Source organism: Gorilla gorilla, chromosome 21 (genome assembly GCF_029281585.2).
Source record: "Gorilla gorilla gorilla isolate KB3781 chromosome 21, NHGRI_mGorGor1-v2.1_pri, whole genome shotgun sequence".
Taxonomy (NCBI): domain Eukaryota; kingdom Metazoa; phylum Chordata; class Mammalia; order Primates; family Hominidae; genus Gorilla; species Gorilla gorilla.
Window position 1 is genome coordinate 12,600,530 of NC_073245.2, and position 7,116 is coordinate 12,607,645.

Below are 7,116 nucleotides of genomic sequence, written 5' to 3' on the forward strand. Positions count from 1 at the left end.
GCATGCACAGAATCCATAAGGCTCCTTCCCATTTTCCTTGTGGAACTTAGGGAACAAGGGGAGCTGATGCAAACAGGATGCTTTTGCTACTTGCTATGCTGTGTTAATATGCTTTGCTTTGTCTCTAATCTAGGAATCTCCTGTCTTCTGCCAGCATTCATGAAACAGTAACAAAGTAACTTATCTTGAAAGGAGGGCAAAATAAAATCCAAGATATTTATATGTAGCAAAGTGAAAGAGAATAAACAGTAACTGCCAGAGAATGCCTTAGGCAAAAAGGCATCCTTGGATGTTGTCTTAGTTGGCTCAGGTTACCATAACAAAACGCCATAGACTGGGTGGCTTCAACAACAGAAATTTATTTTCTCAGAGTTCTGGAGGCTGGGAAGTCGCAGATCAAGGTACCAGTTGATTTGGGTCCTGGTGAGGGCTGTCTTCCTGGCTTGCACATGGTCACTTTCTCATTGTGTCCTCACATAGTGGAGATTGAGAGTTTTAGTGTCCCTTCCTCTTCACATAAGGGCACTAGCCCTATCGGATAGGGATCCACCCTTATGACCTTTATCATTTCAGCCTTTATCACCTCCTCATAGCCTTTTTTTTTTTTTTTTTTTTTTTTTTGAGACAGTCTCGCTCTGTCACCAGGCTGGAGTGCAGTGGCGTGATCTCGGCTCACTGCAACCTCCGCCTCCCAGGTTCAAGTGATTCTCCTGCCTCAGCCTCCTAAGTAGCTGGGACTACAGGTGCCCGCCACCACGCCCGGCTAATTTTTTGTATTTATAGTAGAGACAGGGTTTCACTGTGTTAGCCAGGATGGTCTCAATCTCCTGGCCTCATGATCTGCCCGCCTCAGCCTCCCAAAGTGTTGGGATTATAGGTGTGAGCCACCACGCCCGGCCTCCTCATAGCCTTTATCTCCAAATACAGTTAATTAGGGGGTTAGGATTTCAACATATGCATTTAAAGGAGACAAACATTCATTCCATAACAGGTGTCATTCAGGTTTCAGTTAAGGCTGGTGGTGAGAGAAAGTTTTAAAAGAAATGTTGAAAATATGAGGAAGTTGGTTAATTTTGCAGAGGGGGTTCTTTTTTTTTTTTTTTTTTTTTTTTTTTTTTTGACCTCAACCTCCCGAGTAGCTGGGACTGCAGGCATGTATCACCAGGCCTGGCTAATTTGTTGGAGCAACAGAGTTTCACCATTTGGTCAGGCTGGTCTAAAACTCCTGAGCTCAAGCGATTTGCCTGCCTTGGCCTCCAGAAGTGCTTGCATCTGTAAGCCACTGCCTTACAGATGGGATTCTGAAGGGCATGGCAGATGTTGGAGGTGAAGCGGTGGAGGATAGGTCAGGGCCAAGGAGAAACAGAGCATTATGGGACTCAGTATGTGGCCAGTGGGATCCACAGTTTCAGAGTTGAGAGACAAAAGCAGGCATGAGAAGCATAAAAAAGTTTTAATAAGTTAGAACTGGCTGGGCGCGGTGGCTCACGCCTGTAATCCCAGCACTTTGGGAGGCCAAGGCGGGTGGATCACGAGGTCAGGAGATCGAGACCATCCTGGCTAACATGGTGAAACCCCGTCCCTCCTAAAAATACAAAAATTAGCCGGACATTGTGGCGGGCGCCTGTAGTCCCAGTTACTCAGGAGGCTGAGAGAGGAGACTGGCGTGAACCTGGGAGGCAGAGCTTGCAGTGAGCTGAGTTCGTGCCACTGCACTCCAGCCTGGGCGACAGAGCGAGACTCCATCTCAAAAAAAAAAAAAAAAAAAGTTAAAACTATTGAAAGTTTGTGCTAGGAATACTACCTAGGAATGAAAACAAATGAATTATACTCTTATACACAACAACGTGGATAAATCTCACAGGTAATGATGAGTGAAAGCCAGATATTTAAAAACTACATAATGCATGATGTCATTTACATGAACTTCAAGAATGAGAAAAACTAGTCTATGGTGCAAGGAATCAGGAGGGAGTTACCTCCTGAGCGGCAAGTGTTCACTGGGAGTAGGCACCAGAGAGGTTTTGGGGATGTTGAAAATGCCCTGTATCTTAATGTGAATGGTTGGTTATATGGGTGTATATGTGTGTAAAAACTTACCAACATGCGCATGTAATATCTGGGTACTTTGCTGTCAATTATGTCATAATTTTAAAAAGGCAAATAATTTTTTAACTAAAAACAAAGATGGATATTGGGCCAAAGTGATCATCCACATACATCTTGCCCACATAAAATGATCTTACCAGCAAAAAGAACAGCTGGGCTGGCTGCAATGGCTCATGCCTGTAATCTCAGCACTTTGGGAGGCCAGCGCGGGGGGATCATTTGAGCCCACGAGCTTGAAACCAACTTGGGCAACTTGGCAAGACCCTGTCACTACAAAAAAAACTGTTTTGTTTTTTTTTCGAGATGGAGTTTTGCTCTTGTTGCCTAGGCTGGAGCGGAATTATGCGATCTTGGTTCACTGCAACCTCTGCCTCCCAGGTTCAAGTGATTCTCCTGCCTTGGCCTCCAAGTAGCTGGGATTACAGGTGCCCGCCACCACCCCAGGTAATTTTTTTGTATTTTTAAAGACGGGGTTTCACCATGTTGGCCAGGCTGGTCTTGAACTCCTCACCTCAGATGATCCACCTGCTTCAGCTTCCCAAAGTGCTGGGATTACAGGCATGAGCCATTGCTCCTGGCCTATAAAAATTTTTTTAGAAGATCAGCCAGGTGTGATGGTACACCCCTGTAGTCCAAGCTACTCAGGAGGCTGAGGCAGGAGGATCGCTTGAGCCCAGAGGTCCAGGCTGCAGTGAGCCAAAATCGAGCCACTGCACTCCAGTCTGGGCAAACAGAGTGAGACTATGCATTTGAAAAAAAAAAAAAAGGAAGAAAGAAGGGAGAAGAAGGGAGAAGGAGAAGGAGAAGAAGAAGAAAGAAGAAGAGAGGGGAAGAAGGGGAAGAAGGAGAAGAAGGGGAAGAAGAAGGGGAAGAAGGGGAAGAAAAGAAGAAGAAGAAGAGGAAGAAGAAGAAGAAGAAGAAGAAGAAGAAGAAGAAGAAGAAGAAGAAGAAGAAAAGAAGAAGAAGAAGAAGAAGAAGAAGAAGAAGAAGAAGAAGAAGAAGAGGAAGAAGAAGAAGAAGAAGAAGAAGGAATTTCCCATATACAGCTTGGCACAGAATATGGGAGTCCATCATCCAACATTTTGTTCAAATAAAGTAAGACCCTAGTCCTTGAGACCCACACAGGAGTGTGCTGGAATCGGATTGCTCAGGCTCTGAAGAGGCTATGGTGCATCTCTCCTAACATGTTCAGTGATATCACATTAGTAGTTTGAAATCAGCCATGGTAGGAATGTGTAGTCACCACAAATTCAGCAAATGCTACAAAGCAAGTTTATTTTTTAAGAGGAAGCTGTTACCAGTACCATGCTGTTTTGGTTACTGTAGCCTTGTAGTATAGTTTGAAGTCAGGTAGCGTGATGCCTCCAGCTTTGTTCTTTTGGCTTACGATTGACTTGGCAATGCAGGCTCTTTTTTGGTTCCATGTGAACTTTAAAGTAGTTTTTTCCAATTCTTTGAAGAAAGTCATTGGTAGCTTGATGGGGATGGCATTGAATCTATAAATTACCTTGGGCAGTATGGCCATTTTCACGATATTGATTCTTCCTATCCATGAGCATGGAATGTTCTTCCATTTGTTTGTATCCTCTTTTATTTCGTTGAGCAGTGGTTTGTAGTTCTCCCTGAAGAGGTCCTTCACATCTCTTGTAAGTTGGATTCCTAGGTATTTTATTCTCTTTGAAGCAGTAGTGAATGGGAGTTCACTCATGATTTGGCTCTGTTTGTCTCTTATTGGTGTATAAGAATGCTTGTGATTTTTGCACATTGATTTTGTATCCTGAGACTTTGCTGAAGTTGCTTATCAGCTTAAGGAGATTTTGGGCTGAGACGATGGGGTTTTCTAGATATACAATCATGTCATCTGCAAACAGGGACAATTTGACTTCTTCTTTTCCTAATTGAATACCCTTTATTTCCTTCTCCTGCCTGATTGCCCTGGCCAGAACTTCCAATACTATGTTGAATAGGAGTGGTGAGAGAGGGCATCCCTGTCTTGTGCCAGTTTTCAAAGGGAATGCTTCCAGTTTTTGTCCATTCAGTATGATATTGGCTGTGGGGTTGTCATAAATAGCTCATTATTTTGAGATACGTCCCATCAATACCTAATTTATTGAGAGTTTTTAGCATGAAGAGTTGTTGAATTTTGTCAAAAGCCTTTTCTGCATCTATTGAGATAATCATGTGGTTTTGTCGTTAGTTCTGTTTATATGCTGGATTATGTTTATTGATTTGGTACCAAAACAGAGATATAGACCAATGGAACAGAACAGAGCCCTCAGAAATAATGCCACACATCTACAACTATCTGATCTTTGACAAACCTGACAAAAACAAAAAATGGGGAAAGGATTCCCTATTTAATAAATGGTGCTGGGAAAACTGGCTAGCCATATGTAGAAAGCTGAAACTGGACCCCTTCCTTATACCTTATACAAAAATTAATTCAAGATGGATTAAAGACTTAAATGTTAGACCTAAAACCATAAAAACCCTAGAAGAAAACCTAGGCAATACCATTCAGGACATAGGCATGGGCAAGGACTTCATGACTAAAACACCAAGAGCAATGGCAACAAAAGCCAAAATTGACAAATGGGATCTAATTAAACTAAAGAGCTTCTGCACAGCAAAAGAAACTACCATCAGAGTGAACAGGCAACCTACAGAATGGGAGAACATTTTTGCCATCTACTCATCTGACAAAGGGCTAATATCCAGAATCTACAAAGAACTCAAACAAATTTACAAGAAAAAACCAAACAACCCCATCAACAAGTGGGCAAAGGATATGAATAGACACTTCTCAAAAGAAGACATTTATGCAGCCAACAGACACATGAAAAAATGCTCATCATCACTGGTCATCAGAGAAATGCAAATCAAAACTACAATGAGACACCATCTCACACCAGTTAGAATGGCAATCATTAAAGTCAGGAAACAACAGGTGCTGGAGAGGATGTGGAGAAATAGGAACACTTTTACACTGTTGGTGGGACTGTAAACTAGTTCAACCATTGTGGAAGTCAGTGCGGCGATTCCTCAGGGATCTAGAACTAGAAATACCATTTGACCCAGCAATTCCATTACTGGGTATATAACCAAAGGAATATAAATCATGCTGCTATAAAGACATATGCACGGGTATGTTTATTGCGGCACTATTCACAACAGCAAAGACTTGGAACCAACCCAAATGTCCAACAATGATAGACTGGATTAAGAAAATGTGGCATATATACACTATGGAATACTATGCAGCCATAAAAAATGATGAGTTCATGTCCTTTGTAGGGACATGGATGAAGCTGGAAACCATCATTCTCAGCAAACTATCGCAAGGACAAAAAACCAAACACGGCATGTTCTCACTCATAGGTGGGAATTGAACAATGAGAACACATGGACACAGGAAGGGGAACATCACACACCGAGGACTGTTGTGGGGTGGGGGAGGGGGGAGGGATAGCATTAGGAGATATACCTAATGTAAATGACAAGTTAATGGGTGCAGCACACCAACATGGCACATGTATACATATGTAACAAACCTGCACGTTGTGCACATGTACCCTAGAACTTAAAGTATAATAAAAAAAAAAAGAGGAAGCTGTTAACCACTTACGGTTGCATCACTTGGCCACCAGCACCTCAGGCTTATCCATGAAGTAACTGCAGCTGAGAATAAGTCAGTAACTTGCCTACTGAGTTCAGGTCTCCAGACCCCAAATCCGGTGTTCTTTCCACCACATGGCACATTCCAAGGACCTCGCTCCCCCAGGCCAAGCAGCCATTGAAGGCTAAGGAAAGAGAGAGCTTAAGACCTCTCTCCCCAACACCAGGAATAGGCCTGGGTGACACGGCAGAGTAGGGATAGGTGACAAGGGATAGGTGTGGGGGGCTCTTTTTATTTTTATTTTTTAAGACAGAGTCTCGCTCTGTCACCCAGGCTATAGTGCAGTGGCGCAATATGGGCTCACTGCAACTTTCACCTCCCAGGTTCAAGCAATTCTCCTGCCTCAGCCTCCTGAGTAGCTGGAACTACAGGTGCATGCCACCACACCCAGCTAATTTTTTGTATTTTTAGTAGAAATGGGGTTTCACCATGTTGGCCAGGCTGACCTTGTGATCCACCTGCCTTGGCCTCTCAAAGTGGTGGGATTACAGGCATGAGCTACCGTGCCCGGCTGGGAGCTCATCTCTTTGGGGCACCCTGTGGGACCCCACATAGGCAATCAATCATGAGTTTCTGACCTCTACCTCCCAGACAAGTATTCATCCACAAATATTTATCCTCCAAGGACTATTCACAGCACTATGGATACAGAAAAAAAGAAAAGAATCAAACATCTCCATCTGTAAGAGCTACAGGCCAGTAAATGATAGCACTTTTCTATTAAGAAATGCATCCCTCCCCACTGAACTTGTTTTAGTTTAGGTCTTTATTATCTCTTACCTGAACTGTTCCTACCCAACTCCAGGTCCCACCAGAAGATCTAGATTTTGGGAGACCTGAAGCTTATACAATTGGAGGAGTAACTCCTTAAGAAGAATACAAAATTATGAATACACAATTATATGTAACCATGTGAACCTGTCACAAGGAACATTCGAGGGTCCTTGGAAGGGGCCGGTGTAGATGAAAGCCTGAAGATTAAGCCTCATGGAGAATCAGCCTCTGCCAAGTCCTCTCCCCACTTCACCCGGGACAAGGGGAAAAATAGCTCCCTCCTGCCTACCCTATATTCCCCTCACCCCCCTACCCCTACCCCACCCTGCTCTACCTCAAGGATAATAGTTTCCTTTCTTCTTGCCCCCACTCCCCCACCCTCCTCCTACCTCCCCAGCAATTTGGGTTTTTGTTTTTGTTTTTTGAGACAGTCTCATTCTGTTGCCCAGGCTGGAGTGCAGTGGCACGATTGGCTCACTGCAACAGCCTCTTCCTCCTGGGTTCAAGCACTTCTCATGCTTTTTTTTTTTTTAATATTATGCTCTTGCTTTTTTGTT